Source organism: Notolepis coatsorum (genome assembly GCF_963971535.1).
Source record: "Notolepis coatsorum genome assembly, chromosome: 9".
In the NCBI taxonomy this organism is placed as follows: domain Eukaryota; kingdom Metazoa; phylum Chordata; class Actinopteri; order Aulopiformes; family Paralepididae; genus Notolepis; species Notolepis coatsorum.
This window is the reverse complement of record NC_140173.1, coordinates 135,666,819-135,693,740: the sequence shown is the minus strand read 5'-3', so window position 1 is coordinate 135,693,740 and position 26,922 is coordinate 135,666,819. Positions and strand designations below refer to the sequence as shown.

General features: G+C 44.0%; 1 protein-coding gene across 1 annotated transcript in view; it reads left to right on the top strand.

Moving 5' to 3' along the window:
- LOC311233928 (glutamate receptor ionotropic, delta-1-like) overlaps positions 1–26,922 on the top strand; it is a gene marked incomplete at both ends in the record, with an annotated part of 834,874 nt that overhangs the window by 182,849 nt on the left and 625,103 nt on the right. The gene's annotated exons all lie outside the window — the stretch shown is intronic.

The following is a 26,922-nucleotide window of genomic DNA, read 5'->3' as shown; positions in this document are numbered from 1 at the left end:
TCCTGCTCCTCAAAGTATCAGGTTTGCTGAACCAGTTGTCATGCGATGGTGTGGTATTGGAGGGAGGCGTTGGGATATTACATTTACATTTGCATGAGATATGCACGAGAGGTAGTTCCTCTAAATGTGCCACAGTGAAAGAAAAGAGTGATGGTGGAAAGAGTGCACAACACAACACCCTGATATAGAACTAGTACTCAAAAGTAGAAGTAGGCTACTTAAAAATTCTACCCAAATGTATGTATAAAAGTATTTGATATTAAATGATTAAATATGTAATCAATATCTGAAATAAGAAAGAAAATAACCTTACTGTATTTTACTCTTTTGCACTTTGCTACTATGTCTATACTACTACCCAATATGCTAATATGTCTTGTGTGCAATGACAATTAAAAGTATATTCTATTCTATACTTATGCACTCAGAGTGTAGCACTCAAGTTCAACACTGATAGATGAACAACACAACTTACCCAGAGGTGTACCCCTCCTGCTGTTCATAATTTGTTAGTCGAGTTAATTGATTAAATGTAAATGTAGGCCTACTTAATTAGATCCATTAGACACATTCGTTCCTGGCATCCTTGTTGTCCAGGCAACCGAGAGTGTTATGGTTTGTAAGCGACCCCAAAAGCACAACACAAGACAGGTATCAACATTAGCCAAAAAAGGCGTAATTTATTCACATAATGAAAAAAGCAACACTTCCCCCATAGGCGAAAAAAAGGGAGTCCAGTAACGTAGTAATTCAAATTCTGCTTTAACACTAGCACAGCCATGGAGAAAATTACACTAATTCCCGCCGGGAACGGGTCAGAAGACCCGACAGCCTTTAGAATGGAGATGGGAGGGAGAGAAGGGAGGGAGGGTCAATGAGGGAGGGAGGGAGGGAGGGAGGAAAGAGAGAGAGGAAGAGGAAGTGAGAAGGAGGTAAAGAGAGAGAGGGAGGAGGGAGAGAAAGGGAGAGAGAGAAAGGGAGGGAGAGAGTGAAAGGGAGAGAGTGTCAAGGAGGGAGGGAGGTGGCCGCTCAGCAGAAATAGCTGAAATACCTCATTGGGCGCCAGACCCGATGATAGTCGGGTTATCTCGCCAGCGGTTGAGCACCATACCCGAGTATAGTCTGGTTTTCATCGCTTTTTCTTTTATTCGATTTTTTTATTCTATGCAATGACACGGACCTCGTGTTACCATAGGAAATCATTCTGAGATCCCTAGAGTGTAATACCGGCCACATCCTGCTAGGTGGCAGTATCGCCCACCCTTTGAAACCTTATTTCACACTGTGTGTCACATCTAATTCCGTCGGGGCGGAGAATTTAGATCAAGCCAAGTAAATCGCTTCATGTGACCACTTCGAAATGCGTTCAGCACATTTGAGGCATATCTTGTGCCACTTCATGTCAGGGACCCGATCGACATCAATACTGGAAATCGCGATCAGACAATTGGAATATTCTTTTTGGAATATCCCTGATCAAAGGTAAGGACTATCTGACGTCAATTCCAGCTTGATCGTACAATGTTTTCATATGGATCCAGCTGATCAGCGTGTGTGGTATTCAAAACGAATGCCGTTACTGGCCATCAAAGCCTAAAAAAACGCCAACGCTTAGAATTCATGTAGCGCCCTATAACTCAGCTTTTAAGGAATTATCCCGGATCACTCCTAAACTATACAATATTCACCACGAGATAGCGCGCAAACATATTCATGAAAGAATTTATTCTTTTTTGCATCAAATCAAATCAAATCCTTTATTTAACCAGATAAGCATCATTGAGATTAAAATCTCTTTTTCAAGAGCGATCTGGCCAAGCAAGGCAGCAGGATGTTTCAACATAAAAAAGAACATCACAATAAAATACAGATAAAACATTCACAGCAAGCTCCAATTTCAGGCAAGTTATCAAACAGGCAAATGATCAAACACAGTTGCACTGTCCGAGGGAACTGAGTTTGTAGGATTTTAAAAGGGCTTTGAATTCTCCGAGGGTGACCAGTCCTGGTAATTTTAGGTCCTCCTGTATCTTGTTCCAGGATGAAGGAGCACCATATTTAAAAGCCCTTTTTCCCAGTTCTCAGTTCTCATAAGGGGAACATCCAGTGTTATTGCAGCTTGAGAATGAAGGGCATACTTGTATTGCTTCATGCACAGAAGCACACTTGGTACGAGGGAACCAGTTTAAGCAGAGCTTTGTGTACAAGAGAGAGCCATCAAGAAAATCGCTGTATTTGTAGAGATGGGTGCAATGGTGCACTCGATGTCCACATCCTGTGACAAAGCGTAAGGCAGAATGGTACACAGTATCCAACTTTCTAAGGTACTGATCAGGTGCATACATGGACAGAAGATATTTACTGTCAAATGACCATAGTATTGTATCCATAGCTATAATATAGAATATAGATATAGCTCGGCAAACATCATCACACACAGTGAAAATAGGCTCTAGATAGCTGGCTACGAGGATAAGACTAATCCCCGGTGCTGAATGAGTTAAGGGTGAATCTCAACAAGCCCGTAGGGTAGGCGATAGAGCAGACTCCAGTAACGTAGAATTGTGAGAAAGTTCAGGGTAGTCCAAGACTCACCAGGCAAACTGCCGACGGGCAATAAGAACAAGGAAACGCAAAGAACAGAGATAGCACAGTGAATTATCCACGGGAACACAGGACCTCCAAGCTGGAACATGACACAACACAACATTCTTCACCGGAGACACGGCATCAACTGGCAACGAGTGGAGGGCAGTCTGCTCACTTAACCTCTCCCGACGAGCTGATTGCAACCACCCTCAGGTGTGTGACGCTGCTTGCTTGGCTCGCCTCCATTGGGAAGCGCGCACAGCTGGCCCAGCCATAACACGAGAGAGTCATATCAAACTCACCTTTGGGGTCATCATTGGCTAGTTCACATCAATCCATCCCTCATATAGTATAAAACAGAAAAACACTTTTATAAGTAGGTTATCAATCAATCAATCAATCAATCAATCAATCAATCAATCAAATGTATTTGTATAGCACGTTTAAACATGACGCTTGTCAACCAAAGTGCTTCACATAGCTAAGCTAAGTACAAAGAAAAGTATAAAATAAACAGAAAAAATCAAATCAAATCAACGGATAGACAAAGGAAAAACAGAACAACATGTCAACAAGTACGGCAAGAGTCAAAGTGAGTCAGGGAAGGCCAGGCGATATAGGTGGGTTTTGAGTTTTGATTTAAAAGACTCGATGGAGGGGGCAGATTTGATGGACATGGGGATGCTGTTCCAGAGGTCAGGGGCTGCGACCGCAAAAGCACGTCCCCCCCTAGACTTGAAGTTAGACCTACGAGTGGTTAGGAGACCCTTATCAGCCGATCTGAGGGCCCTGGCGTTGGTATAGGGGGTGAGGAGGTCTGCTAGGTAAGCAGGGGCTTTACCATTTAGGGCTTTATAAACCATTAAGAGGACCTTGAAGTCTATTCTAAAGTGCACCGGGAGCCAGTGGAGGGAGGCAAGTACAGGGGTGATGTGAGCTCTCTTCCGGGTACCTGTGAGCAGTCTAGCGGCAGCGTTTTGGGCGAGTTGTAGACAGGCTATGATGGATTTATTTAGCCCCAGGTACAGGGAGTTACAGTAGTCTAAGTGTGAGGATATGAAGGCGTGAATTACTCTTTCCAAGTCTGAGGGGGAGAGAATGGCCTTGATCTTGGCTATGGACCGGAGCTGGAAAAAGCACCCCTTCACCACCGAGTTTACCTGCCTATTGAAGGAAAACTCGGGGTCAAAGAGCACGCCCAGGTTTTTAACAAAGGGCTTGACTAGGGGAGACAGGTTACCCAGGCTGCTGGCAATGACATTGGTTTGGTTTGGAGGGCCGAAAAGGAGGATTTCACATTTTGAGTGATTGAGCTGTAGAAAATTGTGTGCCATCCAGCATTTGATGTCGTCTAGGCAGGAATGAAGACTGTCAAGATTGTTTATATTGTTGGGCTTCATGGGGAGATAGACCTGAGTGTCGTCAGCATAAAAATGGAAAGAGATGTTGTGTTTTTTAATTATCAGACCAAGGGGCAGCATGTATAGGGAGAATAGGATAGGGCCAAGGATGGAGCCTTGTGGAACCCCGCAAGAGAGAGAGGCAGAGGGGGAGGAGCAGTTTCCGATGTTAACGGAGAAGCTTCTATCACTGAGGTAGGAGGTGAACGATGATAGGGCTGTGCCACTGACACCAACTGCCTGGTGAAGACGGTCAATGAGGATAACATGGTCTATTGTATCGAAAGCTGCACTGAGGTCTAAGAGCATAAGGACAGCGCAGTCCCGGTTGTCGGTAGTGAGGAGCAGGTCATTGGTGACCTTAAGCAGGGCAGATTCTGTGTTGTGGTTGGCTCTGAAACCTGACTGAAATGTGTCCAGGATGTTATTCAAGTGCAGGTAGGGAGACAGCTGAGAGAGAATAGCCTTTTCAAGGACCTTTGATAGGAATGGGAGCTTGGAGATTGGCCTGTAATTATTGAGCTGGGTGGAGTCTAGGTTGGGTTTTTTCAGAAGGGGCTGGACCACTGCATGTTTGAAGCAGGTTGGAACAGTACCAGTGACTAGGGAGGTGTTTATGATAGAGGATGCTGGGGCCAGTTGTGGGAAATACTTCTTTGAGAAGAACAGAGGGAACTATGTCAAGGGGAGAGGTGGTTGGTTTCATGGCTGAGACTATATCTGTGAGAGTAGAGAGGGTGATGGGTTGAAAACAGGCCAGGGTAGATGAACAGGGCGGCGAGACATCTAAGCTACATGTAGGTGGTGTGATGTTGTTTCTGATTACCTCAACTTTGTTTATGAAGAATTTTAAGAATTCCTCACATTTGGTTGGAGACACATCCAGGCTAGTTCTAGGGGGGGGGGGCTAATGAAAGAGTTAATGGTGGCAAAGAGGGTCCTGGGGTTTTGAGAGTTACGGATGAGGTCTGAGAAGTATGCAGCTCTTGCATTTTTCCACTTACGCTCTGCTCTCCTGTACTCTCTCCTCTTGGCTCTGGTGGTGTCATTTAGCCACGGCTGGCCTTTAGGCTTTGTTTGTTTTTTTAGTCTAAGGGGGGCTACTGAGTCCAGAATGGAGAGGCAGGTGGAATTAAACAGGGATGTGAGTTCATCTATGTTAAGGTGGGAGGGAGAGGCTTCAATAGTACAGATATTAGGGGCAGCTAGGAAGGCGGAGGGAAACGTACTGGTTGTTAAGGGGTTAATGCTGCGGGAGGGACGCCCAGGGGAGGGGGATTTGGCTGGGGGGAGAGAGAGAGAGGAGGTGAACATTACGGCATAGTGATCAGAGGAGCATGCATTTTCATCAATATTCATATTTGACACTGATAAATCATGGCTAAGTCAAGCGTATGGCCTAGTTTGTGGGTGGCGGTGGTGGTAAGCAAAGTGAGTTTGAATGAGTCGATCAATTCCATGAAATCAGACACCATCGGCTTGGATGGGCAGCACACATGAATATTAAAGTCACCAAGAATCAGGATTCTGTCATGGATGATTGATTGATTGATTGATTGAAAACTTTATTAACAGATTGCAGAATGGGTACAATACAGTACAGCTCAATACACACAATTGTTAAGGGGATGCAGACCAGAGAAAGACTTTCGTCTTGTTTACACCAGGGTCCCCCATTTTCAATTCATCAGGACATATATGACATACATGACATACAGATAGTCAGTACTGCTACATCTATACATTTATGACATACCAGATTTGCAAATACAGTACTGTTTGTGATACAGAAGGAGTCAAGAAAAGGGAGTATATACATTTGACGTAGAAACTGTACATTGGAGGAGGTTGGGTGGGGGGGGTTGGGTACACTGGGATATTGACAACCATACTGGGTAATTTACATTGGAGGTGGTTGGGGGGGGGGGGGGGGCACACTGTATAAACAAGCAAAACTGTACATTGAGGGGGGGGAGACTCTGTACAAACAAACAAAATTGTACATTGGACTATTGACAAAACCATACTAGGTAAATGACTGTACATTGGAGGGGGTTGGGTTAGGATATTTACAGGGGCCAGTGTTGAATTGCAGTCTCCCGTAGGTGTCTCTTGAGAGAGGTTTTGAAAGTGGGTAGTGATCCACATTCCTTTACAGCTTTGGGTAGGGCGTTCCACATTGATGTGGCATAATTGCGAAACGTGTTTAGTCCCTTATTTGAGCCGAATCTGGGTTTAACATGATTTGTGGAGCTCCCTCTGGTGTTGTGATCGTGGTATTCACTGACCTTTGGGAAGTATTTTGCCATGTACATGGGTACCTTGGTCGTGTAGTGTATCTTGTAGACCAGGCCCATTGCAAGTTGCTGTACTCTGTCATCTACTCTAAGCCATCCTAGGTTGTCAAAGTGGGCAGGGGTGAGGTGGGTTCTAGGAGTAAGGTCAAGCAGTAGTCTGACCAGTTTGTTTTGAGATGTTTGTAATTTTGTTTTTAGCGCCTTTGAGGTGCTTTGGTACCATGAGGTGCAAGCATAGTCGTAGTACCCCTGAATGAGTGCTCCTGCCAGAGTCTTCAGGGTAATTTGACAGAAATTCGGAAAATTGGGAGATAAAGTCCTTGCTGCTAGGGGGCCGATAAACGAGGGCGATTAGGAGAGGTTTGTCCAAGTCAACCATGGTCAACTGTACTTCAAAGCTGGAAAATTGCGCACAGTTCACACCACGGCAGTTAAAGGAGTTTTTATATACCAAAGCTAGACCACCTCCTTTTCCTGATGATCTGGGTGTGCTAAAAAAAAGTTACAGTCACTGGGACACATTTCCACAAGATGAGTGAACTCACCAGGGGTAGCCCATGTTTCAGTCACCATCAAAAAATTCAGTCCGTTTTGGGTCGCAAAGTCATTTAAGACAAAGGTTTTGTTGGAGATGTGATTCGCGTTGATCAGAGCCATTTTCACTTCAACTGGGTCGGGGGCAGCAGTGGTAGTATGATCCGATGACGGGGGTATCTACACCAGCGGGCGGAGGTTGTCAGAGACTACCCCCCCCCCGCGTTTCGCGCGCGGCCTAGGGAGAATCCCCGCCGTCGGCAGCCCATCCAGGTTTGCGTTTAGTGTAATCGCGCGAAGTGAGATGTATCTCGGCTCCAGGGAACGTCTGTGGATGTAGGAGGAGCGCTGAGCGGGTCCATCGTCGTAGAGCTGGAGGAGATGGCTCGGTGGAGAAGGAGAACGGGAACCGGCAAGGCTTCTCAGCTTAACCGAGTTACCTGCACGGAGCGGCACGGTGGTGTAGTGGTTAACACTGTCGCCTCACAGCAAGAAGGTCCAGGGTTCGATTCCCGCTTGGGGACCAGGTTTCCATGATGCCAGGTACCCAGGTGGGGTATCTCCCAGGCCTTTCTGTGTGGAGTTTGCATGTTCTCCCCGTGCTCGCAAGGGTTTCCCCCCCGATAAGATAAACCCAATGGAAAAACATGCACAACAACAGATCGCTAACGCTGTGGCGTCCTTGACGAAGACGGACAGGAGCACTTGGATTGGTCCCCTGGCGCGGCTCACGTTGACGCCTGTCTGCTCCCGGCTGCCCTTGGGGGGAAGGACGACGGGATGGGTTAATCGCAGAGACGAATCGCATCAGCGATCCTACAGACAATGCATGCGTGTGTGTTCCGGTGTGTGTGTGTGTGTTGTGGATAATAGCCAATGCCAATTAAAGACCTCTGAGCAGGTCCTGCATTATTATTATTATTATTGCACGTTTACCCCGCCTTCTGAATCGCTTCCTCCGGTAACAGGGGCAGCGCGGAGCCCATACTCCCTCAGGAAGACGTGAGAACAGGCAGCGGTGAGTATTCCCGCTGTTGGCGTCCGGGGTGCATATAGAGGGTCGAATGTTCAGTAGAGTTTGCCGATCATAGACAATAATGCCGTGTACAACACACACATACGATGGTACAAACAGAGCGAGGACAAATGAAAAAAATTGGAGCAACAGCAAGCGATGACAAGCAGCCAACAACACTGGCGCGGCCATTTGGAATGCTTCATAATGGAATGCTGTTATAATGTCAAAGTCTTCATTATCAGCTGTGCAGCTGGTTCCAAGATAATGGATCCACCATAGTTTTTAGCAAGATGTTGTCCTTGTCTCGGAGTGTACAGTAGATGTGTTCGATGCCAATGTATAGTGACGTAGAGACATTGTGATGTGCACTTCTAAAGTGCACTGCTACTGGACTTTTTTCATCACTATTTCTTATTACTGTTTTTCCTATGTAAACTTTCCAGCTTGGTGTTGATCATACTCCATAGTAAATTCAAATGTACTTGGTGTTGATCATACTCCATAGTCAATTAAAATATACTTGGTGTTGATCATACTCCATAGTAAATTAAAATATACTTGGTGTTGATCATCAAGTATATTCAACATATAACATCAAATTTGAGATGTCAGTTTTGAGCATTAAGAGAAGAAATTAACTGCAATATTGCACTGTAGTTTCATCCCCAGTCCAGAGTATTCATATATGGTCCATATCACTGGCGGACTCAGCTAAAGTGCCCTTTTGAGTGGCACAAATTAGAGGACATGCCCATTGGTGCCCTTCCAATGGTCTAAACTTGACCATGTGCCCCCACGGTAGAAAAGCATCATGCTAAAGTGCCCTATTGAGTGGCAAAAATTAGAGGACGTGCCATATTGGCAGCCCACACAATTTTTTTTTTAATAATGAATGAATTAATACTTATTTTTGCCTTCAATTTCCTAAAAATATTAAATCAGGTTACAGACATTTTACACACAGCCAGTTTGATTATTATAATGAAGCTTTGACATGATATGAGTTTTTATACTAATGCTTGTTTATTACAACATCACACAAAACAAAATCCCCTCATAACGTATCTCACAACACATTCCCAAAACCCAAATATAGGCTAAATAATAACAGGCAAGGGGGGGGGGGGGGGGGGGTATGTGCCTCGGGCGTGGAACAGACTGGGAAACCTCAGATGTTACTCACAAACAGCCGAGAATTCTGTGAGAATTTTCCTCCTGGCTTTCCTTGCAGCAAATTCTGAAATAATGTCTTGATAATCCAGAATAGATACAACATCCTTTTCTATCGTGAGGATGGAAAGTCCACACAATCTCTCCTGGGACATTGTAGTGCGCAAATAGTTCTTTATCAGTTTTAACTTGGAGAAGCTGTGCTCCCCAGATGCAACTGTGACAGTGATTGTCAGTCAAATCTGAAGGGCAACTTCGCAGTTAGGGAAGGTCCCGTTCCTCTTGCTGAGAAACCGTAGTGTTTCCAGCTCAGTCTTGGCTTCCTCGGGCACCATTATGCACAATAGGCGCAGCTCAGTGAACAAGTCCTCTCCGTTTATGTTGTTAGACTTTCCATCTGTCAGAGACGCGCTCAAAGCCTCACACTTTCTCTTCAGTTCAGTGTCATCTATCTCTTTCAGTTTGGATAAGTTAAAAATAAATCCAAATGTGTCCTTGAATTGTTGCAGTCTGGAGTTTAATGCTGTGAGGGCCTGATCCACTATTATTATGAAATGTTCAGTTTTTCGAATACCCGCTCTGAGGATAGTGGGATATTGTGTGTGTCTCTTTTCCATTTCATAACACGTGACTCCCTGAATACTACCTTGACGTCCATCTCTTTAGCAATTTCTTTAGCTGTTATTTTTGCAGAGGTAAATCCAGTTTCTTTGTATAAAAAAACAGGTAATCAGTCCCTTAACTCTTTCTGCGCCAAAAATGACTATAGTCGTGTTTCGTCACCAACGCTTGAGTGCCAAAAACGAGTATACAATTTTTTTGGATCCTTTGATATTTTTCCTTTGATCCCTGTTCTAAACACTCACTCGGAACTCCCTGGGTCTCCCTGGCACAGCTGCCTATGTTGGAACTGCAATGACGATTGAATCCCACAAGGTGGCAGTATCACCTACCTTTTAAACTGGGGATATCAGTTGTCTTCCAGTACTGACTTACCTCCGGCTGCTTCTGCCTAGGAGTGGATCAGGACATACAGTAGCAATCGGTGGAAGATTTGGTGCCTCAGAGCTATTCTTTCCTGTATGGTAATTGAGTTTCAGGCGATCAACCCGAACGATTTGGGAGGGGATCTGGGGTAGATAGCATGAAACTTTGTGTGCGTTACGCTCTCCCAGTGAAACTCCTTGTTGTCAGGTAAAGAGAAACATCTGGCAACTCCACATGTATCGGAGGAGCCATGTGGTAGTCTGCATCCAAACCGACAGTAGGGCAGGGAAATTACCAGGAAGGGAATTGTAAATAAATAAATAAAACTGCCTGACTGATGGCAGTATTAGCGTAGGGCCCTACATTTCCTGTGATGACAAAATCATGGGATAGAATCATAGAATTGGCATTGAAAAAGGTTCAATAATAATACAGATTAAATAGGGCCTTATTAAGTTTTGAAATGACCAGTGAATGTTATGTCACACTTTGGCCTGTTTGACCTAAAAGATTTCAGTGCCATAAAAAAAAGTAATCTGTTGCATTCTGTGGTGATTCTAAGAAGCAGTTCACTTACAAATCCAGGCCTCTGCTGGAATCTGTACAAATAACTGCATGCCGTCTTTCAATCATACAGTTAAAAAAGTTCAAAACGGAAACTAATCGGACAATTTACTTGGGTGCTGAATACAGCACTTCCTCGAGACAATACAGACTAGTAGAATTACATTCTATCCTGCCAGTGCCAAAAGTTATGCGAGGAAAATTCTGCATTGCCTTAGAGGACGAGAGCTGCCTTTAACTAACCTGGGGCCATATCTGTGGGCAAGAGACATACCCAAGCAATGTCACAACTACATTGAAAAGGCATTTTCCTCTTGCACTTATCTGACAGCTCACAAGGGATAGATAATGCAGTGTGGTATTGTGGACTGAATTTGCATTTTGAACATCTTAACTCAACGTGTTTTCTTGAATGGCAGGGCCACTTTTCCCTCTCATGTACAAATCTGGCCTTGGGAAATTCAAGCTCTTCTCGTCGACCAAACAAATTCTGTGTAACTTAGCAAGCAAACTGGAAATGGGAATATGAGACCAAAGCCGGCTGGCGAAGTGGTCATTCTTAGCCTGTAGCCTACAGAGACTGCTGAAAGAGTGGAAATTACCATACGTGTCTTGCTCTTATCTTCGCTAGTCCTTCGTTATCTCCTGGTAGCAGGATGCTCTGTTGACATCACTGCTTCCCTGCACTGCTCTGCAGGCCAGGCGAGCTAAACACATTTACTGTAGCTTTAACCATCACATATGTTTGGACTAAGACTGCCCTATAGCAGCTAGCATGCAGGCACACTATAATTACCCATGGCACACTAGATTGACCAATGTCCATGCTTCCAAACTCACTTGGATATTCAGTGTTGTTGGAACCAACTCTTCAGAACACACAACCCTGCTATGTACAAGGAAACTATAAAAGAAAGACAGGTCATCGCGTCAGAATACCAGCATTCTATGCTCTCCTGCCAAACTTTATTGAAGTCTGTGGGAGATGCATGGATAAGAAAAATATACAAGCCATCTGAGGAAATATACATCAACTAATTGAGAATTTCTTTGTTTTATTTTTATAAAAAAAAAAATCAAACAGGATTTGTAGGCAGATTGATAAAACAGTTTACACAATCAGAGCTGACCTAAACCCATAACATTAGGAAAAACATTTAAAAAACAGATGTGTTTTTAAAAGTGACTTAAAAGAGGACACTGACTCTGCTAGCCTAAGATCCAAGGGCAAGGCGTTCCAGAGCATGGGTGCCTGCGCCGCATGAATATTAAAGGCAACCAACTTGTGTTCAGCTTTTCTCTGATTGGCCACGACCCCACGCCGCTAGCCCGCCCCCTTTTGCCGCGAGCACAAGCGGCAGGAACCTTCAAGTTCCCTGGTGCAAAATAAATCTGGTAGTTGGTTTATGACGTTAATTAATAATAAACACTGTTAGGACTCTTAATAATAAACACTGTTAGGACTATCTGACTCTTAATAATAAACACTGTTAGGACTATCTGACTCTTACTAATAAACACTGTTAGGACTATAAACACTGTGCGGACTATCTGACTCTTAATAATAAACACTGTTAGGACTATCTCGATTCACGCGTCACTACTGTAACTAGAAACTCTGCTGGGTGTCACTGTACATCAGTGTGGAACTGTACGCTGTAACATTATATGTTATTTCCCCCACGGAGGCTGCTGAAGCGCCAGAGGGGGGACGCTGTGGTTTGTCCCCGGCTTCCGTGCGCCGCCGCCGGCTTGACGCAGCAGCGGCCGTGCTCCGTTGTAGAAGCCCTTCAATGACAGTGCTCTCATATTTTGCGAATGCATAAACTATATCTTAAATTATGGCTATGAGTATGTGTCTAATATGGCTGTCGCTTATCAATGACTTCGCGACAGCCATATTAGACACATAGCCATAATTTAAGATATAGTTTATTCAGTGTACTGTATGTCAAATGTCGGTCATGTGGTGGAAGAGTTTAGCACAGTCACACAACAGAACACCAGTGTTTCTAGTAGATATGTTTATTAATATAAATAAACACCTCTGTCTGAACTGGTTCGACCACCAAATGATCCCAGCTCACTCTCTGCCGCGTCTGCCGCGTCTCTCAGCGGATAAGGGCGCAACAGAACACCAGTGTTTCTAGTAGATATGTTTATTAATATAAATAAACACCTCTGTCTGAACTGGTTCGACCACCAAATGATCCCAGCTCACTCTCTGCCGCGTCTGCCGCGTCTCTCAGCGGATAAGGGCGTGTGCTAGGGTGGTCACGTGGCTGTGTGGCCAATCAGAGAAACGCTGAACGAAAAGCTGAACACAAGTTGGTTGCCTTTAATATTCACGCGCCTGGGCCGCAAAAGCCCGGTCCCCCCCGGTTGACCAGGCTAGTTTTATAAGGAACCAGGAGGGCCTTACCCGCGGATCTGAGGCAGCGTTCCGGAACATGGGGTCAACAATGTAGCTGGGGGCCAGTCCATGTAGGGCTTTAAAGGTAATCAATAAAATCTTAAAATCAATTCTGTGTAAATTCCAGTGTAAAGCAGCCAGGATGGGTGTTATATGGTCACATTTCCTTGTGTTGGTGAGAAGTCGTGCCGCAGAGTTCTGCACCATCTGGAGACGTGATATGGCTTTTTTGTTGATGCCAATAGAGGGAGTTACAGTAATCTAATCTCGAAGAAATAAAAGCATGTATGACCGTTTCAAGGTCTGCAGAGGACAAAGAATATTTTATTTTTGGCGATGTTCCTGATCTAGTAGCAGTACTGGACTACTTTAGTAACTTGGGTGTTGAATGATATGTCTGGGTCAAAGTCCAGTGCGCTGATCGGGCCATCGGACAGACATGCGCTGGTTGCGAGTAATGGAGGATAGAGAGAAGGCGCTTGTCCCTGATTTTATAATAAAATGGCAAAAAGACAAAGATGTATAATATTCAACAAGCATTGGAACTTGCATGTTATTTTAATTAGACATAAAACGTGTAGCCTATTATTATTATATCATGTGCGTGGGTTAGTGGTGCACCCTATTCTTCTATGGGATGTCCCTTACACACATAAACCGGGACTTTATGACGGCTATATCTTCAATTTATAGTTAATTCCGTTGAATAGCCTGGTGCACACACACACACACACACACACACACACACACACACACACACACACACACACACACACACACACACACACACACACACACACACACACACACACACACACACACACACACTCATGCTGCACACGCTCACACTTATGGTCACTTTACAAAAGGAAAGGTCACTTTAAGAATAGTATAGTATAACTTGAGATTGTATAATATAGCAGTGTACATAAAGACCCAGTGCCTCATCCGTAGCTAACAGTGTATTGCACTATCACAGGACCTAGCATGTCCTACCATGCTCTGTAAAAACTCATGTACATATACCGATATGCCCTACTTTGATTACTTGTATTATTGCACAATGTCGTTCTATTGGATTCTTATTATATTCTTATTATTGTATTATGCACAATCGTTGCGGGCAAGACCCCCCGCATTTCACTGTATACTTGTATGCCGTGACAAATAAAACTCTTGACTTGACTTGACTTGCATAGTTGTAATTTCAACACAAAAGCCCTGTGCTTTTTATCGGTGTCAACATAAACTCAGAACAAAGGCCGGTGGCTGGCGATTAGCCAATGAAGCCACTCATGTGATTCTAATGTAAATGTGACTCTGCCCCAAGAACAGTTTTAGGTACTATAACAGTAAATTAAAACTGTGATAATGTGAAAAGTTCAAGAAAAACAACATTTCATTTATTTTCATGATCCATTCTCGCAAAACGTGCCGGATGTCATGAAACTCAGATCGGTAAAATGTAGTATCACAGTTTGAATGTTTAAGAACAGTTATAATATCTCTAAATACAGTAAATAGTCAAACATTTTGTAAGCAGCAGTTTTTCTTGGGGCACACGTCTGTACTTGGGGGGGGCGGAGTCACATATTATATGCCTGCACGTTGTGTTAATGACAATAAAATGGAATTGAACTGAATTGACGTGCATGTGGCGGAAGCTGAATAATTATAATAATAATAATAAGACATTTCCCTTCAGCCCCTTCGAGGCTTGCACTCTAAATATTCATAGCCTGCTATTCATATCACTCATCAGGGCGTTGGCGGAGCCTGTGGATGTTGTGTAAAGATCATAGGCCATGTGGGAGGACAGAACCATGATGTAAGAGGCTGAAAGTGAAGATGAACCGTGTGCACGCAGGCACATCATGTATCAAGTAACAGGACGTTGTGTGAATGACGGAGCGATAACAGTGAGTTTGTGTAACCACATTGCTAATAGCATCACCTCAAGTGCAGTACAGTGTTTAGCCCCAGATGGAGCCTCATTGCACTGCAACCCCTTGCCTATATAAACACCTTCTTTCTGGCTCGCTGCCTTCCCAAACATGTCCATTCACTGGCAGCACCAGCTGGACTAGGTACCTTGCCACACCTCCTTAATCGTCCCCTGCTGCCAGCCGCATGCACCACTCTGCCCCCACCCCCTCAAACCTGGCCTTCACCCCTGCTGCCACCTTCTACAACAGGGATTCTCAAAACTGAGGACTGAGGGCCAATTTTGGGGACCCAACATTGGATCGAGGGGCTCCCAAGAAAAACCTTTCAATCTCACAAAGTTGTCAATAACTGAAATCGCTGACATATTCTGTCTCGGGAGTAGGCTTGTTGCTATGCAACCAGTAGCCTAGCAAGCTTTCAACAAGCTGACAGCTAACCCAGCTAACTTGACAGCTTAACCCAAGGGACGCAGTTTTACCTTCTTAATAGCAAAGTACTGTATGCTTAAAACTGTATTTGAACCGAACCAAATATAAATGCATGCAGGTTTTCAGAGGGCCGCACCTTGAGAATGCATGTTCTACAACCACAGATGATACTGTGGTCTCCACTGCCAATAGCCTGAAACTAATTTTGGTAACATAAGATACAAAAAAAGAAAAAAAAACTAGAGGGATCACAGATTCACTGCCATCCATCAACATCTTCTAGATAAAAGAATCATGTGGATAATATGGATAGCGTGTGTCATCATGTGTCAGAGCAGTCCTGTTAAGACGGAGTAAAGCCATAGCGCCAGCGCCATATAGTGTGATACGCCCCTTCTTTTTGGACCCATGTTTTTATCTGTTATTTTTCTTTTCAGAGGTTGGTATGGTATGGTATGGTATGTATGGTATGGTATGGTATGGTATGGTATGGTATGGTATGGTATGGTATGGTATGGTATGGTATGGTATGGTATGGTATGGTATGGTATAGTATGGTATCGTATGGTTTATTTCTTAATGCCCGAGGGGAAACATGGTTTGCCAGCAGAGCGAATACAAATATACAAACATGAAAGAAACAATTACATGATATAATACAAGATACACAACACAGTAAGAAGAGGAGAGCCTCTCAACACAGTGCTAACGGTGTTTGTTAAAAAATGTAACCACAGCAGGAACAAAGGACCTTCTCAATCGCTCAGTAGAGCATTGAGGCATCAACAACCTATCACTAAATGAGCTTCGCAGAGCATCAAAAATAATGAACAGTGGGTGACCTTCAAAGGATAAAATGGTGTTCAGTTCAGTTCTAGTTCGCTTGGCTATGATGATCTCCAAGGAATCAGGAGGGAGACCAATCACTGAGCCAGCCTTTTTAATGATTTTATTTATATGTTTTGTCAGAAACCGTGATGCTGCCCCCCCCCCCCCCCCCCCCCCAGCAAAGAACAGCATTAAAAAGGCCACTAGCCAGGATACCTTGATAGAAGACATGAAGAAGTGACCTGTTGTATGCAGCTCTGAGATAATATACTTAAGTGGCATATCAGTGGCAGGTGACAAAAGGTGTCCCTTTGTTTTCAGGGGTTATCTTTGTGTGTGCATTATTTGTCTGTGTGTGTGTGTGTGTGTGTGTGTGTGTGTGTGTGTGTGTGTGTGTGTGTGTGAATTGTAAATGGACTGCATTTATATAGTACTTTTATCCAAAGCACTTTACAATTTATGCCACACATTCACACACCTGCTCATTGGGATCAGTGTCTTGCTCAAGGACACTTCGACACACTGCCAGGAGGAGAGGGAATCGAACCAGGAATCTTCCGCTTACCAGACAACCGCTCAACCTCCTGAGCCACCATCGCCACTGTGTGTGTGTGTGTGTGTGTGTGTGTGTGTGTGTGTGTGTGTGTGTGTGTGTGTGTGTGTGTGTGTGTGTGTGCGTGCGTGCGTGCGTGCGTGCGTGTGGGTGTCTGTGTCTGTGTGTGTGTGTGTGTGTGTGTGTGTGTGTGTGTGTGTGTGTGTGTGTGTGTGTGTGGTGTTTGTGTTTCACTTGATTAATGATGAAGGAAGCGGGGCACTGCAGGGGGGTACACGCTCAGTTATTAGCAACTAAGAATATCCTTTTGATTTGGCATTTCGGTGGAATCTGATCATATACTTACAGTATGCACCCAGATCTAGCTACCTAAAGTAAAAGTTGAAATCCCTTAAGGGTATAATCTGCAATGCCACCAAACAGCGACCTCTATGCAAAAGAGCCCTGATTGGTATTGCGTTTTGTTTACTTTTTTGTTTTGGTCAGATGTGTGGGTTTGAGTTTAGTAACTTCTCTTTGTGGAGCCTGAGGTGTGGCCAGCTGCAGTATCAACCCCTCCCCTATACCCACACTGAAATCTAATCCACACATCAGACAAAAACTGTAAACAAATCCCATAACATGTTGTCATATCTGCCTCATCATCATTAGGTGGCTTCTTCGTTCTGAAGGTTGCCTATCACTCTCCAACCCATTCTGTCCCCACTTCTTCTCTCCAACTCCGTGACTCCGCCTCTCACTCCACTCCAATCACAGACGTCGTCTACCCAGCCTCTTCTTGGTCTTCCACTTCCTCTCTTTCCATCCACCTTCCCCATAACAACCTTCTTGAACATCTCCCCGCTGGATCCTCTCAGAACATGCCCGCACAACTCCATCTTTCTCTTTTTCAACCTCTCCAGCACATCCCATGGCTCAAACTGTTTTGCACACATTCATTTAGTTGAATATCTCCTCTCATGATGTCATCAGATGAGTTGCACGTGTGTGACCATTGATAGGTCAAACTCATCATGGGCCCATATGTGGTAACTTGATATCTTTAGCTTCAGCAGACACAGAGAGCTGAGTACAGTAGGCATCTGCTGCTGCTGAGTCAACTTGAAATCCCCACACTAATGGGTGATTTTCTGCAATTTGCATAGGAAATTATCCTTGCATTCTCAATGACGATAAAGGTACAGAGATGCAGCGATTTTTATAAGCTCATATTTAGCTAATAACACTTACAATTTTGGTGAACAAACGTAGTGCTGAAAATATACACTTTGAGTGCTGTTTTGATAGGGTTAGGGTCTTCTTTACTCTTGGCTACATTTGAAAAAGAAATGCAACATTGCTTAATACACACTGTATTGATCTTAGGGGTGCAACGGTTCACAAAAACCACGGTTCGGTACGTATCTCGGTTTTGAAGTCACGGTTCACGGTTAATTTCGGTACAGTGGGGGGGAGTTTGCAGAACGTGGCTTTCCATGTTCCACTCGGGGGTGATGTAGTGTGCAGTTACTGTTAATTATGGCTGTCAACGAATATTCTATATTCAAATTAATAACGACTTTAAAAAATAATAAAAAATAAAATACATACATTCGATTGTAAATTCAATATTAGATTGCGAAGAAAAAAGAACAGCCCCCGGCTGTCTTCCTCTCAACACCAAAAAAAAGTAACACGCGTGCGTTCCGTTAGTGGTTCAAGTAACGTTGTATTCGTTTGGTACACAGCGTGTACTAAACCGAAGGTCCAGTACTGAAACGGTTTGGTATACGGATACGCGTACCGTTACACCCCTACATTTATGACGTGAAATAAATCTCGCACTGGTACCGGGCCGATCGGGCTTAAGAGGTTAAAGGGTTTAAAATACATCCGGAAGGGATATTTAAATAGGCCATGGTGCTCGGATAGACGTACTCACGTAGTTACACCCCTCTGGTGGAGAAAAGTGCATGCTGTGAATGCCATATTCAAACTCATCACTATGCTCTTCATGCTGCTGCTTGGCGGGGGTCCCCCCTGGGAGCTGTTCGGTAACTGTATGTTTCGCCTTAGACTGTGTATCACACTATAGGAACCTTTTACAGATCAAACACTGAACGGATAGTTGTGTACTGTCTCCGCTATGTCTCACCAGAGGCTTAGATGTTGGCAGCTGAAAGCAGGAGACAGAGATCCAATTTTTTTGAATGGCATCAAACAGCAAACTGACATACACACACACACACACACACACACACACACACACACACACACACAACACACACACTGTCTTTCTCACTCTCTCTCTCTCTCTCTCTCTCTCTCTCTCTCTCTCTCTCTCTCTCTCTCTCTCTCTCTCTCTCTCGCTCTCGCTCTCTCTCTCTCTCTCTCTCTCTCTCTCTCTCATACACACATATCCATGCAAACACACATATACACACATGCTGAAAATATACACTTTGACTGCTGTTTTGATAGGGTTAGGGTCTTTACTCTTGGCCATATTTGAAAAAGAAACGCAACATTACTTAATACAGACTGTATTGATCTATTTGTGACGTGAAATAAATCTCGTAATCTTGCCGTTACATGTGGTGACACTGTACCACACACAACATTCTAAATATATTTATATAAACAAGCCAAGAACTTTCTCATGAATAAAGCAGAATGTTGCATGACAGCACGATAGTAAACAAAGCTCATGTTAATTATGGGTGTTGCTCGAAACTCAGAGGCACTCACCTTCATTTGCATGCAAATTTAACTCTGCCCCCACGCAATGAGGAAAAACTGCCTTCGAACAGAGATACTATAACTATTAGCTTTTATAGTAAACATGTTCTTAAACATTCAAACTGTGATAATATAAAATCAAAAAACACACCTTCTTCTGGTGTGATTTGCGCAATTTGACCGCGGGCGACTTGCGGACGTAATCGCTGGGCACGGTCACATACACACAGACCAGGCTGCAGAAACAAATTAGCGGGGGGGCATAAAATGTTCTCGGGGGGCACAATGGTTTTTCAACACAGGTTCCCTTTTATACGTTTCAGCTGGGACAGCGGCGCTGTGGCTTGCTTGGCGCTGCCCACGGTGCTGAACTAAACAGCAGAGAGGCAATTGAAAAATCTAATTTCTCTCTATCTTAAGAACTTTCACTTATACAAAAACAGACTGAACGGATATATATAACAGACCTGCTGGGGCAGCGGACTGAGAGCAGGGGACACAAACAGGCTGGATAAGATGGTCAAGAAGGCCAGTAGCGTGGTTGGGGTGGAGCTGGACTCTAGCGAGGGTGGCGGAGAGGAGGAACCTTGCTAAACTCCAAGCCATCAGGGAAAACCCCTCCCACCCACTATACACAGACTTGGCTGACAGGAGGAGCATGTTATAGGCTCACACTACCTAAATGCAGCACTGAACGGCACAGGAAGTCCTTCATTCCGACAGCCATCAGACTATACAATGCATCACTGTGCCTCACTGCATCACTGAGCACAGAGTGACAATTACCATCTTCCTGGACTCTTACTTTTTAAACAGCACTGTGCATTATTACACCTACTGTAGACTTCAGTATATTTTTACTGTATTTATTTACTGTATCTTTTATTCTATTTTTATTCTATTTCATTTTATTCTATTCTTAGGCCATTTGTTTTGTTATTCTTATTTGTGACTTGTTCTGTCTAAATGTTTAATGTTGAATGATTTGCAGTGTCAAATGTCCCTCAGGATAATACATTTCTATTCTATTCTATTCTATATCTTTGAAAAGTCTCCATTTATTCAACACTTCTGAATTCACTGACAAACTGAACTGAACTGACAAAAATAAGGTGCATAAAAAAGCAAACAAAATTCCTCCACAGGCTACTCACCATCATTAGTAGAGTGGCAAGCGGCGTTTGGGGACAGAGTGAAATCTTCTTAAAACACTGCCCCTCCACTCATTCCTGAACTTTTTTGTTAAGTCCTTCTCAAATGCCAACTGAATTAAATTGGCCTTAGTTGCGTCGATGAAGCATACTAAGGCGATGTTCTGTAAAGACAAGTGATGGGAATAACGGCGCTATAAGTAATGGCGTTACTAACGGCATTAGTTTTCTCAGTAACGAGTTACTCTTCCAATCTTAATAACACCGTTAGCGTTACTGCAAAAAAATGCGGCGCGTTACTATGAATGAACCTGTTTCTTTCATCAGACAGATCTCTGCGCCGAGAGGCAATATTATGTTCTTCCTTGTTTAGTGGGCAGTGCGCGAGCCAAGCATACATGCTGACGATTGGCTGAGGTTGAATAAAATGTCATGGTAAGCCAATCAGAGGTGGAGGTGGGCGGGTGTCTAAAGCATCCAGAGTCTGACACACAGCGCGACAAGACAAGCGATCACTGATCAGTCAGCATGAGACCGCGGTCCGTGTAGTGTACGTTTTGAGCCCAAATAATCCAAAACGAATCCAACGAACAACACAAGCGACTCAGTCAACATGAGACCGCGGGTCCATGAGCGTTTTGTGTTCACTCTTTGCAGCGCAGGGCACTGAGTGGCTCTACTGCAGTGCCGACAGCCTTATCAACAGTGCTGCACTTCCTGGTTTAATAGCACAGGCTTCAGGTGCTCAGAGATATATATATCTCTGTATGTCATGCATGTCTTAAATGTCATGATTAGATTAGTTTAGATGATTCGATTAGATTCTTATATCTGTATGTCATTGATTGATTGATTGAAAAGTTTATTAACAGATTGCAGAATGGGTACAGTACAGTACAGCTCAATACATACAATTGTTAAGGGGATGCAGACCAGATAAAGACTTTTGTCATAAATGTCATGAATTGAAAATGGGGGACCCTGATGTAAACAAGACGAAACTCCTTCTCTGGTCTGCATCCCCTTAACAATTGTGTGTATTGAGCCGTACTGTATTGTACCCATTCTGCAATCTGTTAATTAAAATGTTCAATCAATCAGTATATATTTGTTATTTATTTTTGGTATAGTGCTTAACAAGCATAATTTAATGTTGCCCAGTTGTGGCCTGTTGAGGGGCAATACATATCAAAAGTTCCAAAACATCTATTCTGTTTGTATTTGTATGATCCACTATATAAACATAGTAATTATAATATCTACATACATGGCATTTGATTGGAGGCTAGTCTCACTTTGTCCCACAGCAACATTAAAATAGTTTAGATTTGTGTATGTTGTTTATGTAAAAAGAAAATCTTGAAAGTAACGCAATAGTTACTTTCTGAAGTAACTAGTTACTTTTATAATTTGTAACTGAGTAAGTAATTTAGTTACTTTTTGGAAGAAGTAACTAGTAACTGTAACTAGTTACTTTTTTAAAGTAACTTGCCCAACACTGGTAAAGACGTTCTTAAGGGTAGAAAACGAATTCTCACAGAGTGCCGTGCTAGCTTGCCTTCAGTAGTGTTGTTGTTGACATCAGTGCCCACTAGGGCTGTCCCCGACTAAGGATTTGGATAGTTGACTTTGATTGACAAAAAAAAATAAAAAATCAAGGTGGGCACAGCTGACTCAGTGGGTGGGCCCGGCCCCCTAATGCCCGCCCATGGCGCCGGGACTGCATACACGTGCAAACAAACCACACACACACACACACGCACACGCACACGTACACACACACACACACACACACACACACACACAGACAGACGGATAAACACACATCAACCATGACTGTATTCAGTTAGTTGTGGATGTTTGTGACAGCGGAGATCAAGCCCGAAAAGGTTTTCAAAAACAAACAAATCGATTTGTGCGCTCGCAAAGCGCATCCTGCCGGGGAGGTTTATATGTGTCTGCCGCCATCAGAAGGGCTCTGGAGGCCTGAGCACATACAATGCATATCTGTGCACAGTAATGAGCAGGGGGCTGTCTGTCTTGCCTACATGTGAGGTGTCCAGATTCAGGAATAATACACTGCCCCCCCATATTATGAGACAGTGCTCATTTACTTACATGTACTGTCATTTTCAACAACAATAAAATAACTTCTATTCATGATGTTTCTTTAAGTATGTGACGTTAATATCTCTGTGAGGGAATCTGTCAAAGTTGTCATGGAGAGTGACAGCTTCCGCGCGCCACGGTGGCCCTGGAGACACGACCTATATTACAATATAGTACAAAACGTACTATACTCACTAGTCTGCCTCCAGGAAGAAGATACTGTATACAGTACATGATCGGTGCGTGTGGAATCATCTCTGAGACATGGAGGATGCTTTTACCGAAACAAAATGTCAAGATGGATCTTCCAGGACGTTACTGTGCGATCACAGGGCTGTTTTCTTTTCGGCCAATCCTGAATCCGTGATCAACGTTGCTCACTTGTTGACATAGATCTACCCGGGGGCTTGTTGTTATAATCATTGTGCAGACATTATCAGGCAAGCTCAAAGTGTCATGGTCATATGCTTTTCCACGTCAATTAACACTGTCCGTAGCACAAAATAATATTGTTTCTAAGAGATGAGAATGAGCATTTGTCTGCCATATAGATGGGTTTCTCGTCCACATCGGACTCTGTGTGCGAGCGCATCAAGGAGGCAAAAAGGAACGCAATCCCGGTCAGAACAACAGACTACAATATATTTGCATTTGTTAGCCATGGTGGCGATCTAAACAATCAATCCATGCCATAGATAATGTGAAAGGCTCTCACTCACAGCCGTGCTGATTTGGAAAAATGACATCCAGTTATTTTCGTTTGAAACAACCTTTAGTCATGGGAGTTCCGCCCTACCTGCATGAGCCGTGGTACTAAAAAAGTACAACGTCGCTCTATGGAGAAACCATGACACTCCCCTGACTAAAAGTATAATGGAGCTCTATGGCCATGGATCATTTTAGTCAGGGGAGTGTCATGGTTTCTCCATAGAGTGCCGTTGTACTTTTATAGCACCGCAACTGGCGCAGGTAGGGGGGGAACTCAGTGACGTGATTCAGCGGTCTATTGCTTTTTGGCTTGAACACGGTATGTTTCAAGAAACAACAAGAAACCCATCTATGATGTTCCTGAAAGTTAGCTTTGCTTAGAAGGTTTGGACACAACCACATTTCAAATGAGTTTATGACAGCAACTTGTCCACTACAAGACAGTTTACTCCGGCATTTTGAAGGGGAGAGAGTGGATTCTTTTGTACCTGCAGCGGAGGTCGTGTCAGCCAGTGCTTTGCTTAGAAGGTTTGGACACAACCACATTTCAAATGAGTTTATGACAGCAACTTTTCCATGAAAGTTCCACTACAAGACCGTTTACTCCGGCATTTTGAAGGGAAGAGAGTGGATTCTTTTGCACCTGCAGCGGAGGTCGTGTCAGCCAGTGCTTTGCTTAGAAGGTTTGGACACAACCACATTTTCAAATGAGTTTATGACAGCAACTTTTCCATGAAAGTTCCACTACAAGACCGTTTACTCCGGCATTTTGAAGGGGAGAGAGTGGATTCTTTTGTACCTGCAGCGGAGGTCGTGTCAGCCAGTGCTTTGCTTAGAAGGTTTGGACACAACCACATTTTCAAATGAGTTTATGACAGCAACTTGTCCATGAACGTTCCACTACAAGACAGTTTACTCCGGCATTTTGAAAGGGGAGAGAGTGGATTATTTTGTACCTGCAGCGGAGGTCGTGTCAGCCAGTGCTTTGCTTAGAAGGTTTGGACACAACCACATTTTCAAATGAGTTTATGACAGCAACTTGTCCATGAAAGTTCCACTACAAGACAGTTTACTCCGGCATTTTGAAGGGGAGAGAGTGGATTATTTTGTACCTGCAGCGGAGGTTGTGTCAGTGCCAGTGTGTTTATGTGTACGAATCAGCAGCCCTATCTAGGACTCTCGTGGCACGGTGAGGCCAGACAGCCAGTAGGGGAAGGTCAGCCTCAAGGTGGTCAGACGCGCCTGCCAGGAGGGATAAAAAGCAGCCTGGACCCAGAAACCCACAGGGCCCTAATGGCACACGGCACTGACAGGGCAATATCTCAGAGTGAGGAGAGAGCTGACCGAGGGGCCTTTTACTTGCACACGCCCCCCATTTTCAAGGGACAGTGATTGGACGTGCCGATAAGGGCAAACGGGATAGCCAGGTCCAAATAGGCTCTGAGCATCTTATCAGTCACTTGGAGAGGGAGAGGGAGAGGGAGAGGGAGAGGGAGAGGGAGAGAGAGAGAGGGAGAGGGAGAGAGAGAGAGAGAGAGAGAGAGAGAGAGAGAGAGATAGAGAGAGAGAGATAGAGAGAGAGGGGGGGGTAGGGGGAGAGACAGAGACAGGGGGGGTGACATAGAGAGAAGTATGCTATGTCAAAGTAGTTGTTACTTATGGGAATATTTTTTTTTACTATATATCTTATTTAAAAAATGTATTCCAAACAATAATGTGTACAGCCATGTGTGTACACCACACACACACACACACACACACACACACACACACACACACACACACACACACACACACACACACACACACACACACACACACACACACACACACACACACACACACACACACACACACACACACACACACACACACACACACACGCACACACACACATGGTCATGGTAATATGAGACTTCAAGGCACTCAGAGAGTGTACTTCCTAAGACGATAAGCCGGAGGCTTTTTCAATTCAATTTGGAGAGCCTTGTATTCTCACTCCTTGGTGAATATTCCCCTGTCTGCACTGGTAGAAGCTGTAGCAGAGTAGGAGTTGTCTGTCAATAGGCTGGTATCATTTAGCACTGGTCCCGAGTTTCTTGGCTCTCTCCACTGAACAAACCGCATTTCACTGTATGCCCTGGTATATATGTGATAAATAAACCTCTTGAATCTTGAAACATGCAATATTCAACTTGGATCCATAGCACGGCCATTAGCATATTTCACTTCACCTTTGAATTATTCATCCTTTGGCCTTTCCCATACATGATGTGGCAGCGGCTACAGATAACATAGAATAAGGGATTATACACCGCCACTCAGGTCGTAATTATAGGGGGGTTTACCCAGGGTGAGAACCACAGGGGGAGTCAGGGAGCCATACTGTAGCTCCCCTTAACACATTGACCGCCGAGCATTGTGCCCATCTCATACCCCTCTCTGCCACCGTTAAAAGCTTATGGAGATGTTTACCTTCTTTGCAGGGCTATAACTTTAAGATTTGAATTGCTATATTGACATTACTATGGCCCATTCAACATCGATTATCTATCGTTCAGGATGTGGGAACGTTATACCCGTTATACCGCGGGTTGGCCACCCCTGGGTTATATGATGCACAGGAGGAGCAGAAGGTGGGGTGTGACTGACTGAGAGGGCCCTGAGTTTCCAGATGGTGGAGAGCCTCTGTTCTCAGTGCTTATGGATGTCGGTAGTGTTGATGATCAAAGCTGAGGTTATTTATTCTCAAGGGTGAATCCAAGGTACTTGAAGCCTGGCCTCCACCATCTCAACTGGTTCACTGTTGATGGGAGATGTGGGCAGTAGGGCATAAGTGGTGATCAATGGTGAGTTCCTTAGTCTATGTGACATTCAGGAGTAGGTTGTTCTCTGTGGGAGATGGAGGGCTGATAGGCCACAACTAAGCTCTTGTCCTTGAGGAGGGCGAGTATGGCTGTGTCATCTGAATATTTGAGGGGCTGAGAGACAGTTAATGGTGTGAATACAGGACAGGGCTCAGGACTGTCACTGAGGAAACCGTGTGGTGGCGTTGGGTGTGTTGGTGAGCGTGCACCCTGGTGTGCGGACGGCGTGGGTAGAGCTAAGTTGTCCATTTACATTTGTGCCTCAAGCAGTGATTTAGCTTGCATTATAAAATGGTCATAGTTATGGTCATTGTTAAACAGGTAAGTGCAGGAGATTCATCAACCATCAAACAGCACATAGAATAAGGCAATAATGTAATGTCATTACAGTAGTAATATGCCATACTGTAATATGATTACAGTGGTTATAAGGTCATACTGTAATATGATTACAATAGTAATAAGGTAATACTGTAATATGATTACAGTAGTAATAAGGTCAGGATTACAGTAGTAATAGGCCATATTGTAATAGTAGTACAGTAGTAATAGGCCATATTATAATAGCATTACAGTAGTAATAGGTCATACTGTAATATTAATACACTAGTAATAAGGCCATACTGTAATATTATTACAGT